Here is a 12226-nt window from a genome sequence, read left to right as displayed (position 1 = left end):
TTCTTTCTTTTTTTTTTTTTTTGCAGAGTAATATTTCATTGTATGGATGAATCAGAGTTTACTTATATATTTACCTATTGAAGGACATCTTGGTTGCTTCCATAGTTTGGCAATTATTAACAAAGTTACTATAAACATTTATTTGCAGGTACTTGTGTGGACATAGTTTTCAACTTACTTCTGTAAGTTATTAGTGGTACAACTGCTAAATTATTTGGCAAGGCTATTTTTGGCTTTGATAAAAACTCGGCCAGGTACAGTGGGTGGTGGGTGGCTCATGCCTGTAATCCCAGTACTTTGGGAGGCCAAGGCGGGTGGATCACGAGGTCAGGAATTTGAGACCAGTCTGGCCAATATAGGGTAACCCTGTCTCTACTAAAAATACAAAAGTTAGCTGGGCGTGGTGGCGGGTGCCTGTAGTCCCAGCTACTTGGGAGTCTGAGGAAGAAGAATCGCTTGAACCCGGGAGGCGGAGCTTGCAGTGAGTGGAGATTGTGCCACTGCACTCCAGCCTGGTGACAGAGTGAGACTCTGTCTCAAAAAAAACCCCCCAAAAACAAAAAGCCAGAAACAAACAAAAAACTGAACAGACAACTAATGTCCAAAGTGGCTATATCACTGTCCAGTCACACCAGCAATGAAAAGGGTGCTTTGACCCACATAATTGCTCTCATTTGGTATTTGTGTTTTGGATTTTAGCCATTCTGATACGTATGTAATAGTATCTCATTGTTTTAATTTGTAATTCCCTAAGGAAATATGATATTTGATCATTATTTCATGTGCTTATTTACCATCTATATATAGTGAATATATATATTTGAGAGTTCTTTGTGTATTTTGGAGAATAGCCATGATCAGAAATATCTTTTGCAAATGTTTTCTCCCAGTTGATGTCTTGTCTCTGTGTTCTCTTAACAATTCTCTTACAGAGTAGGAATCTTTAATTTTAATAAAGTCTAGCTTATTTTTTTTTTCATGAATTGTGATTATTGTGATTTTGGTATTGTATATAGAAAGTCGTTGCCAAACACAAGGTCACCTAGATTTTTTCCTAAGCCATATTTTAGAAGCTTTCCAGTTTTCTGTCTTAAATTCTATGATCTCTTTTAATTATTTTTGTTAAAAGATTTAAAGTGTATGTCTAGGTTAATTTTATTGCATGTGGTTGTCCAGTTACTTAGTCTTTTTAAGAAATTGTGCCTAAGTAACTCGACTTTGCACCTTTCATCAGTTGATCATCTTTGTAAGAATCAATTTCTGGGCTCTCTATTTGTCTATTCTCTCAACAATACTACATTGTTTTGATTACTGTAGCTTCATAATAAAACCTAAAGTTCGATGATATCAGCCCCTGATTTTGTTCTCCTTCAGTATTGTGTTGGCTATTGTGAGTCCGTTGCTTTTCTATGTAAACTTTAGAGTCAGTTTTTGATATCAACAAAATAATTCAATGAGATATTTGTTGGAATTGTATCAAATCTGTAGACCATATTGGGAAGAACTAACATCATAACAAATTGAGTATTTGTATCTATGTACAGAAATATATCTCCATTTATTTATTTATTTTTTTTGCTTTCATGAGAGCTTTGTAGTTTTTTCTCATGTAAATCTTGTACATATTTTATAAGATTATACATATTTCTTTCTTTGTGGGTTAACATAAATAGCAGTGTAGTTTAATTCAAATTTCAGTTGTTTGTTGCTGACATACAAGAACACAATTGACTTTTCTATGTTACCTTGTAATTTGTAACTTTGCTATAATTGATTACTAGTTCCCGGATTGCTGTTGTAGTCTTTGGACATTTCTATGTAGACAATCATGTCATCTACAGGCAAAAACAGTTTTATTTCTTCCTTTTCCAATCTGTATTTTTTTTTCTCCTTTCCTTCTCTTGTCTTACTGCATAAACTGAAACTTTCAGTAAGATGTTGAATAAGAGTGGAAACAGGGTCATCTCTACTTTGTTCTTGATAAGGTATCTATTTCTCAACATTAAATATATATTTTTTTCAGATTTTCTCATTAAGTTGCAGGAGTTTCTCTTTATTCCTACTTTGCTAATGATTGTTGTAAAAAATGTCAAATCTTTTTCTACATCTATTGATATTACCATATTACTTTTGTACTTTATCTTATTGATGTGATTAATTACATTCATTGACGAATTGTTGATCTAGCTTTGAATACCTGGAATAAATCCAACTAAGCTGTGATTATAATTTTTTACTATATTATTAGGTTGGATTTATTAATATTTTGTTGAGGATACTTACATTTATTTTCAAGAAAGATATTGGTCTGTAATTTTTCTTTCTTTTAACGTCTTTGCCTGGTTTTGGTATTAGGATAATACTAGCCTCAAAATGAACTAAGAAGTCTTCCCTCTGCTTTCCTGGAACAGATTGTGTAGAATTGGAATAATTTCTTCCTAAATGTTTAGTAGAATTTAAGAGGGAAATCTTCTAGGCCTGGTGTTATCCCCTTTGGAAGGTTATTTGAAATCGATTCACTTTCTTTAATATATTTAGACCTATTCAGGTGGTCTATTTGTCTATTTCTCCTTGTGTGAGTGTGGTTAGATTGTATCTTTCAGTAAATTTGTTTATTTCATCTAAGATAGCAAATAGGTGAGCATACAGTTTTTCATACTTCTTCATTATTCTTTTAATGTTCACTGAATAAGTGGTGATGGTCCCCTTTTCATTAGTGATATTACTATTCTGTGTCTTTTTTTCTTTCTTTTTCTGTTAGTCGGACTAGAAGTTCATCAATTTATTTACTTCTTAAAGTACCAGCTTTTGGTTTCATTGATTTTTCACTGTTAATTTTCTGTTTCCAATTTTATTGATTTTTGCCCTAAGTTTTGTTACTTTTTTTTTTTTTTTTTTTCCCGGTAACTTTAGACGTAATTTGTTCTCCTTTTTCTAGTTGCTTAAGGGAAGACTTAGATGACTGATTTTATTCCTTTCATGTTTTAGTATATGCATTCTATGATATAAATTTCATTCTACTCACAATTTTTGCTGAATCCACATTTTAATAAGTTGTATTTGTATTTTACTTAGTTCAACATAATTTTATATTTCTCTTGAGAGTTTTTCTTTGACTCATATATTATTTAGAAGTGTGTTGTGTACTCTCCAAGTATTTTGGGACTTTTAATCTACTGTTATTGATTTCTAATTGAATTCTATTGTTGTATATGAACAGATATTTTATAATTTATATATTTTTAAATTTACTAAGGTGTGCTTTGTGGCCCAGAATATATTTTGGTGAATGTTTGTTATCTGTTCTTTGTTCCTATCATTCTCTTTTTTATTTTGTCTTTTCAATAAAGTGAGTAAACTTTATAATTCCACTTTATGTCTATATTTTACTTATATGCTATAGTTCTTTGTTTTGTCATTTTAGTGGTTACTTTACACCTGGCAATTTTTTTTTTTTTTTTTTTTTGTAGAGATGGGGTCTTGCCATGTTCCCCAAGCTGGTCTTGACTCCTGGGCTCAAGTAATCTACAGGCCTCGGACTCCCAAATTACCAGGATTATAGACATGAGCCATTGCACCCAGCCTGTTAACAATTTTTAAAGAAATTAAAATAAAAAACATACATAAGTATACATAAATACACCAATGTGTTTGCCATTTCTGGTGCTCATTTTGTGTGTGTGTGTGTGTAGATCTTTATTACTGTGTCCAGAATTGGTGGGTTCATGGTCTCGCTGACTTCCAGAATGAAGCCACAGACCCTCAGGGTGAGTGTTACAGTTCTTAAAGATGGCGTGTCTGGAGTTTGTTCCTTCAGATGTTCATATGTGTCCACAGTTTCTTCCTTCTGGTGGGTTTGTGGTCTCACTGACTTCAGGAGTGTAGCTGCAGACTTTCGTGGTGAGTGTTACAGCTCTTAAGGTGGCATGGACACAAAGAGTGAGCAGCAGCAAGATTTATTGCTTACAGCGAAAAAAACAAAGCTTCCAGATTGTGGAGGGTGACCTCACTGGATTGCTGTAGGCTGGCGCCGGGCAACCTGCTTTTATTCCCTTATCTGGCCCCACCCACATCCTGCTGATTGGTTCATTTTACAGAGAGCTGATTGGTCAGTTTTGACAGGGTGCTGATTGGTGCACTTACAATCCTTTAGCCAGACACAGAGTGCTAGACAGAAAAGTTCTCCAAGTCCCCAGGATTGGTTAGATACAGAGCACTGACTGGCGCATTTACAAACCTTGAGCTAGACACAGGGTGCTGATTGGTGTGTTTACAAACCTTGATCTAGACACAGAGTGCTGATTGGTGTATTTACAATCCCTTAGCTAGACATAAAGGTTTTCCAAGTCCCCACTAGACTCAGGAGCCCAACTTGCTTCACCTAGTAGATCCCACATGGGGCATAGGTGGAGCTGCCCACCAGTCCCACACCGTGCACCCACCCTCCTCAGCCCTTGGGTGGTTGATGGGACTGGGTGCCAGGGAGTGAGAGGGTGGGGCACTCGTCGGGGAGGCTTGGGCTGTGTGGGGGCTTGGGCATGGCGGGCTGCAGGTCCTGAGCCCTGCCCTGCAGGGAGGCCGCTGAGGCCCGGCCAGAGTTCAAGCACGGTGCAGGTGGGCCTGCAGTGTTGGGGAACCTCTGCAGCTGCCAGCCCGGGTGTTAAACCCCTCACTGCCTGGGGCCAGGGGCGCCGGCTAGCTGCTCAGAGTTCAGGGCTGGCTGAGCCCACGCCCACCCAGAACTCGCGCTGGCCTGCCAGCACTGTACGCAGCTCTGGTTCCCCACTCGCTTCTCCCTCCACACCTCCCTGCAAGCACAGGGAGGGCCTGGTCCAGCCCAGAGAGGGGCTCCCACAGTGCAGCGGTGGGCTGAAGGGCTCCTTAAGAATGGCCTGAGCAGATGCCGAGGATGAAGAGGCTCTGATAGCAAGTGAGGGCCACCAGGATGTTGTCACCGCTCATTACCACGTGATATCATTTTCTGTGTAAACATTTTTAGCATTCATTTTTTGAAGTGTGAGTATGCTGGTGATAAATCCCTTCAGCATACATATTTCTGAATTTTTTTTATTTCACCAACAGTTTTGAAATATTATTTTGCCGAGAGTAGAAATATAGGTTAACAGTTTTTAAAAATTATTTTAAAGAGATTGCTTCACTGTCTTCTCAATTGCATCATTTTCCATGAGAAATCTGCTGTGATCATTATTTAAGTTCCTCTGTATACAGTGTGTCTTTTCTAAATGCTTACAAGAGTGTCACTTGATCACTTGTTTTGAGAAACTTGATTACTATGTGCATAGGTATAGTTTTATTTATAGTTCTTTGTCTTGGAATCTTGGATCATTTACAGTTTCACCAAATTCAGAAAAATTTTAATAATTATACCTTGAAAAATGTTTCTGGTCCTTCCTGCTGATTTATTGAACTCTGATTACACATATATTAGTAATTTGTTCCACAAATTACTGATGTTGAATTTTATCACTTCATGTTCCATTGTGGATAGTTTTCATTGTTAAGTCTTCAGGGTCACAAGGTTTTTTTTTTTTTTTTTTCTTTCTTTTGCAAATTCTAATTGACCTTTAAGCCCATGCAGTGTATTTTTCATTTCAGGTATTGTTTTATCCCCAGAAGATTGATTTGGGTCTTTTTAATATTTTCCATGTCTATACTTATCTTTTTGAACACATACAGTGCAGTTTAAATAAATGTTTTAATGTTATTGATTGTAATTTCTAACATCTGTGTCCATTTGGATCCGTTTCCATTGATTGATTTTTTTTCCTTTTTTATTTTTCACTTTTTGTACTCCTAATTTTGTTCATTAGGCAAAACACTTCTGAGAAAACTACCCATTTTCCCATGAATTAAGAGGTTTTAAAATCTGACCATTAAAGTGACACAAGCACTATTTCCAATCCCGTGTGTCACATGGTGTTAATCCTTCAGCAAGATCCTGTCCCCAGCCTCAGTTAGTTTTCTCATAGGCTTGTTCTGATTGGTACTCTGCAGAATACCTGAGGAGAAACAGTTCTAAAATCATCTGATATTCTGCTTTTTGGGGACACTGAAAACATTTTTTATTAAATGTAATCACTTATATCGTTTGACTTACATCTGTCATCTTATTTGCTTCTATTTGTCTCATCTGTTTTTTGTTCCTATTTTTCTCGTTTTAAAATTTTGTCTTCTTTTAGACAAATTGAGTAATACTGATTCTCTTGTTTTAGGATTCTGGAGTTTTCTCCCTGTGTAGTTCTCTCCTTTCTGCTACTCCTGTGAACAATAGCTTCCTTGCTTTCCCAGCTTTGTCTCCTTGCCTCAGAGGAATCTTACATGCTTCACATGGTTTCCCCATCCCTGCACTATGACCTGGAAACTTTTTCAAGGTAGAAACTTTGTGCGATCATAGGACTCACCTTTTTGTCTTTCCATTTCTCAGGAAATCACCCTCCTTTGATGCCTGATGTCCATTTGTAATTAGAAGCAGCACTGCAGAGTACTTTTATACAATGTTTCACACTTGTGACAATATTTTAACTCAATGCACTATATTCTCTAATTACAAAATAAGGGCAATAAAAATGTGTGCATTTCAACTTCCTTTCCCTTCTCTCTGCCACCAACTGTTAACTGATTACATTGTTTTTCTTAATATTGACCTGGTACCTGTGTACTTAGTTATATCTGTATTATTCAATTTATCAGGTATAAATATCATCTTTTGAACCCTTGCTATGAAAGATTAAGTTATCAAAATCGATCGATGCGTGTTACTCCGTTTCTCTCTTTCATTCATTTCAAAATTTAGTCGTTATGCTACTTCTACATTTTCAGGGTATAAAACAAATACATTATATGTGATAATGACAGCTCAATGTTTATGGTCTGTATCTTTTCTTTAATTTATTAATTTATCTTTTGCTTGCCGAAAGATTTTGTTATAGAAATTTCTTCAAGAAAAGTTCTTGGAAACTCTTTTATAAATTATAGTGTGTTAAGAAAATGTTTGCTTCTTTTTTACTAGAATGAGAATTTAACTATGTTTAAAATTATTTGGGTCAGGCAGGTTGGCTCATGCCTATAATTCCAGCACTTTGGGAGGCTGAGACAGAAGGATTACTTGAGCACAAGAGTTCAAGAGCAGCCTGGGCAACATGGCAAGACCTCATCTCTATTAAAAAAAATAAAGAAATTAGTTGGGCATGGTGGTGTGCACTTGTGGTCCCAGCTACTTGGGAGACTGAGGTAGGAGGATCTCTTGAGCCCAGGTGGTCAAGGCTGAAGGGAGCTGTGTTCACATCACTGCAGTGCAGCCTGGGCAACAGAGGAAGACCCTGTCTCAAAGAAGGGGGGAAATGGAATAGACATTCTTTTTCAAAAATTTCTTTCAATATTGAATAATTTTGGTATTACTGTTCATTTTCCCACTTTAATTTCAACACTGTGTCCAGTCCACATACAGTTTTAAGTTGTTTTATATTTCTGAAAAAATTTTCTTGAGATAGTTTACTTAAATATGTTTTATACTCATCTAACGTCTATCATCTGCCTTTTTATCATCCATGTATCTCCCTATTCTTTCTGTTCAGTACTTTCTTCAGTGACACTATCATTTTATTGATTTCCATTATCTGATTTTAATATCTGTCATTTTCTTTCTAAATATTATTTTAATTTTACGCTATTTTCCATTTGATTTTGCTTTAGTTAATTCACCTGCAGATTATCAATGTTTACCATCATAGTTTCATCAATGATTACTTTCCCTTGTACAGTTCAAATTATGATCTTTATTTTAATTTTCCCATTATTTTTATCTTCTGGCCCTGCCAACTCAAATTTTGACACCTTGGGTGTAATATCCTTTCATAATCTCTCATATATTCTTTAAATTTTACCTCTGAAATACAAATCCCAGACTTTATAAATTTTTAACTTAGTGTTACAATTCGTCATAATAATTTTGAATAATAGTTTCATGATTATTTAAAAATATTTGAATAATAATTTTTGATAATTTCATTTCTTAAATTCATGATAATTTTGATTACAATTTTTGTCTGGCTGATGGCAAATTTTTCTAGTGAGGATTTTTAATCTGTCACTTTCTTTTTCTATTTTCATCTTCTCTTTCTGTTCTTTTTCTTTTTCTTATAGTACTTTTATGTAAACTCCTTAGCATTTATGGTCCAAAGACTGGATAAGGCCTTTGAAATAAATTACTAGGCAGTTGAGGACACACATGATTGTCACAGCAGCAGCAATTCTCCCTTGCTTACAATACAGTTTTTAATAACAGAAATTTTTCTCTGTGTATTGTCTAATCTTTACTTCCTTCGATGAACAGATTGACAGCCATAGAGTTATTCACAGTGAATAATGTTTGTCCTTCTCACTTCTTCACCAAGAGACTACATTCTGAAAACCATGCAAAAGTATGCAGTTTCTTGTTAATTCTTTTGCCTTTATCTTGGCTTATTATTTAGAACAAACTTGACCCAGGAAAGATTCTACCAATATCCCATGTACTCTTTTTCTGTCATTCTAAAATAACGTGTTGGGCTTCTGTCCCTGAGCATGACACCTACATTTGGAAAACAGTGTTCTGCTAGTGTTCTCTCTCAACATCTGTCTAAATGCAACATTACTTTTATTGAATTTGGCAGCCCTTCCTTGAATATTGCCATTTGAGATTATAGGTGTCTTAGAGGATAGAGTTCTCATTTCTGTTTTATTTTCTTTGCTATCCTAAGGAAATTTTGGTGAAGGTGGCAACATGATATTTACTGGTGCCGTAGTCTTTCTTATTTATTTATTTCAGATGAGTGTTTTTCAGGTCAGGGATCTGCTAAAGGCTGATTCCATTACTGGAGAGTAAGTAATTAATTGATTGATTTCCCTAGAGGGGAAAACACCGCTTGGTAAGGACAAATTGTAGGAACCTCTCAACCCTTTATGTATAAGAAGTAATTAAAACTCTTAAATAAAAACTTACACTTAATGGCAGTTCAATATAATGCCTACAGTTCAAACATTATTCTAATCTCTAGCGAACTATGCTTTTTATAGAGAGTAAACTACTCAATGAAGAATACAAGTGAAAATTTGGAGTTAAGTTATTGTTTTAGGCAATTTAGAGAAGATAAAAATAACAAGGTTATTTATTGAGAACTTACTATGTGCAATGACCTATTTTATGTTCTTTACAAAGATGAATTTACATTCATCTTAACTTATAGGGTAGGAATGATAATTACCCTCAAATTGCTGATTACAAAATTAATATTTAGTAAGGTTGTGTAATTTATCAAAAAGAATGTTTACAAAGTGGAAAAACATCTTCAAACATCAGCCAAACATTGCTAAAAACTGTATTGTGACAAAGACAAAAGCAAAAATATAAATGTGTTTATTACTTTACTCTTTTACCCATATATACATCCAACAAATACATAATGGCACATCAGTAAAACAAAATCAAAACAGTTTCAGCAGTTTCAGTCCTTAATGAATTTATAGTTGAGTTGAGAAAATAAACATTGGATAAACAATAGCTCTTATACATGAAAAGTAACAACTGTAATGACATTTGTAAAAGAAAAGTATATGGTCTGCAGAAGCATGGAACATAGAATCCAGTGCATTCTGGTAGGTTGTGGCTAATGTGAATAATTCTCCTTTGGAATGAAATATAGAGGGTAAATACGGATTAGCTAAGTAAAGAAGTTGAAGATGAAATTCCAGTATAAGGAACAGGACAGCATGTTCAAAAGCCCTACTGTAGGAGCACATCATCTGAGGAACTAAAAGAAAGTTAGCTTGTCTAGAACACAGAACAAGGAAAAGGCAATTGTGGCTGGTGTGGCCAGAGAGGCTATAGTAATCAGATAGTATGCTTTGTATTCCATATTAGGCATTTAGAATTTTGTCAAAAGAGCATGGAGGCTATTAAGATATTTTTAAATTTTTAAAATTTTAAAATATTTAGGTCTGGGTGGGGTGGCTCACGTCTGTAATCTCAGCACTTTGGGAGATTGAGGCGGGTGGATCACGAGGTCAACAGTTCGAGCCTAGCCTGACCAACATGGTGAAACCTCGTCTCTACTAAAAATACAAAAAAATAGCTGGACATGGTGGTGGATTCCTGTAATCCCAGCTACTTGGGAGGCTGAGGCAGAATTGCTTGAAACCCAAAGGTGGAGGTTGCAGTGAGCCGAGATTGCACCACTGCACTCTAGCCTGGGCAATAAGAGCAAAACTCCATCTCAAAAAAAAAAAAAAAAAAAAAAAAAAAGAAAAAAAAAAGAAAAGAAAAAAATTTAATTGACCAGTTAAAATTGTATATGTCCAAAAGAAAATTTTAAAACATAGGATGAAATCTATAATTAACCTGACTATAATGTAAATGACTTTTTAAAGAAAGGAAGTATTTGAACAATATTTCATTATTCCAATGGGAGAGTATAGTTTCTTTGATTAGAAAAGAGAAGAATGGAGATATTGTTAAGATGTTAACTTAAAAAAATCTGGTGATTGATGGGATATAGTATGATAAAAGAATGAATTATTGATGATAACTATCAAATTTTTTGGCTGGGAAAATCTAAGGAAAGTTAGTGCCATTCAGTAAGCTGGAGAACACTAAAAGGAAGACCATTTTTCTTGTAGAAAATCAAGAGTAAATTTTTGGACATAATGAGTATAAGGTATCTTTGAGATATCCAAAATGTGACTCAAATTGACTGTTTGATATGCAAGTAATTAATGCAAAGAATAGGTTTTAACTAGAGATACCTATATTGATGACCATTGATACCCTATTTGCAGATAAAGTATCAAGAGGGGAATTTTACAAAGAGAAGAAAAGAAAGCAAAGCACCATTTTTTAAAGCATTCCAACATTTATATATCGGAAAAAGAAAAAGCCTGCAAGAAAGGAGAAAACATATGACAGAGTTAAGAGAAGAACAAGGAATATGTGGTGGTACCAAAGAGAATGTTCAGCAATCTCTGATTTTGAGCATTAAAATTATGGCAGTGAAGCCCTTTCTTAACATTCTTTTCAAATACAGATTTCACATTGCAAACTCACCACAGGCAACTCTTTAATTCTCTGCTTTGCTTTTTTTTTTTTCTTTTTTAATCTAAAATACTACTTACTTATTTTCTATTATCTGTCTCCTTTCCTCCTTAAGTTATGGTGTTCACTGCAGTAGCCCCTATATCTAGTTTAAGGCCTGGCACATAGTATACCCTCCAGGAATCAATAAATAATGATGAGTAAATGAATGAATGTATGGACAGTAACAAACACCGCTGAGAGGGGAAGCATGTAGTGCAAGGACTGACAGGTGTTAAATGAACTCAGGGTGGTAGCAGCAGCAGCCAGGCAGAAGTGGGTTGGAGAATGAGTGATAGGCAAGAAAGGAAAAATCGTGAATATACACAACTGTTTTTACAACAGAGAAGAAGAAAAATAAATATGGCAGTAACTGGGTAAGATGGGAACATTGGATAGAGGGAGAACTTTTTATTCTTTTCTTTTAAAGTATTTTTGAAAATGGACAAAGTGTAGGACATGTTTAAAATGCCACTGGGCAGATATGGTTGAGAGAGAGCAGTTGAATCCAAGGTTGGCAGTTGTACACAGAAAACACAGCTGAAGACCAATGAGGAGGGGTCATTAATAGATTCAGATTTTGGAGAAGATTGATGGGATCTGAAGACTCCCAGGGAGGGAGTGGTCTTCCAAGGCGGAGGGTGCCTCTGTTCCTTCTATTGTGGAGGGAGAGGTACAGACAAGTTATTAAAGGACTTGGAAGGCAAGTTGATGTTTTCGGTAGTAGAAGTTAGTGATTTCCTTGTGAGGTAGTAAACGAAGACTCTCTGGGGTTAGGCCCGTTCAAGGTGGAATATTTGAAAAGAATACTTAAAATAGAAGTTTCAAAATGTCACAGAGAGTTGAACAGAGAAATAAAATATTTTTGTTTTGGCAGTGTGTAACGTGCATAAGCAACTTGTACTAAGTAAAAGTAGGTATCAGTTGGTTTTGAAGAAAACTTTTTAATCAATAAAATAAAAATAGCTACTAATGGGGAAATCTTTAAAAATGAGACAACTGATAATTTCAAACTCTAATACAAATAATATCTTTCTAAGAAATGAGTTATTTAAAATAAGTCCCTCAATTCAAATTTAAATAATAAAATTTTATTTGTTT

General features: G+C 35.1%; 1 long non-coding RNA gene across 1 annotated transcript in view; it reads left to right on the top strand.

Annotated features, from left to right (window-relative positions):
* The window catches only part of LOC105475583 (uncharacterized), a 29292-nt gene extending 18117 nt beyond the window's left edge, over positions 1–11175 (top strand). Inside the window, exon 3 of the long non-coding RNA XR_983477.2 lies at positions 10834–11175. This is a non-coding gene — a long non-coding RNA (uncharacterized lncRNA). The remainder of the gene's footprint in view (positions 1–10833) is intronic.
* Positions 11176–12226: the final 1051 nt, after the last annotated feature.

The sequence above is a fragment of the Macaca nemestrina genome, chromosome 4 (genome assembly GCF_043159975.1).
Source record: "Macaca nemestrina isolate mMacNem1 chromosome 4, mMacNem.hap1, whole genome shotgun sequence".
Lineage (NCBI taxonomy): Eukaryota > Metazoa > Chordata > Mammalia > Primates > Cercopithecidae > Macaca > Macaca nemestrina.
Note: the sequence above shows the minus strand (reverse complement) of the source record. Positions and strands in the feature narration are given on the sequence as shown.